Here is a 1,151-nt window from a genome sequence, read left to right on the forward strand (position 1 = left end):
CAAGTAAAGTAATTTAAATCACCATTTAATCATTATTTTAAGATTTTTTTTTATTTTTTTGCTCAAAAATAATAATTATTGTTGAGTTTTATATTTTGCTTAACAGAAATTGCATATTACAAATTTGTTTTATATTTTTTCGATCACAAATAATGATTATATTGTGCTAGTTTCAAAACCCACCAAACGGGGCACTCTCAGCGGGTAAACCTAATTCGAGTACTCTGAATGTAATGGCAGTATTCGTTTTTCCATGTTAGCTCTTGTTTACGAGATATTTGAGATTCGTGAGTGATGTAGCAAAACGAACTTCAAATTCGTGTTTAGGGCACAAAAACACATTAGGGCTAGGGTACTCCTGTCAAAAGTACATTACGCTGCTAATTAACACCAATCCAAGGAGATTATCCTCTTTTCGTGATATTCCGATTAGTTTCAAATCGGGAAAAAATTAAGTTATTAAGTGGCAGTTTTTTTCAACAATTACTTGTTCGATATTGCTGCCGTTCAGCAGGGCAGAAATGTGTCCCCTCGATAATTTAAGGGTACATCTATCGCCAGCCAGGTCACCGTTGTTATTCTAGAAGAAGTTTAATTAGAACCTTTTTTTGAGATCCAGTCCAGAGGTTTACGCGAAAATCTGAAATAGTAGCATGACTGACTCGCTCGTGCACAGATTGTGATCAGCCCCAAATCCATTAGAGAAGGAGGTAAAAAATACGTATTTCATGATCATCCGCATTTAAATTTTATTAGACAATGGCAAAAATAACGTACGGTACTTTTTGATTACCCTTTCGTTGCCTTACATCACATCCCTATTCGCACGCCTATAAGCACTATTTATGTATAATGAAAATGGGCAGGGTTTTATGTAGTAACTGAAATCCCGTGCAACTAACTTTTCACTACACTTTTTGATAATAATTTTCACTACTCTTTTTGATAATAATTAAAAATTTACATTTTATTCTTCTTTGAATGACATCCTTGCGTTATTTTTTATTTGCTATTTTTATAGATATATGTATGTATATGTAGATCTACATACATACATGCATGTATGTATATATTAAATATATTATATATTGTATTTAGTTTAGCAGAAATGCATAAATCTCTTCGAACATGTAAATTTTTGTAAATTTTTA

This window comes from Rhagoletis pomonella, unplaced genomic scaffold (assembly GCF_013731165.1).
Source record: "Rhagoletis pomonella isolate Grant_MI unplaced genomic scaffold, Rhpom_1.0 Rhpom_scaffold_00001, whole genome shotgun sequence".
Taxonomy (NCBI): Eukaryota; Metazoa; Arthropoda; class Insecta; order Diptera; family Tephritidae; genus Rhagoletis; species Rhagoletis pomonella.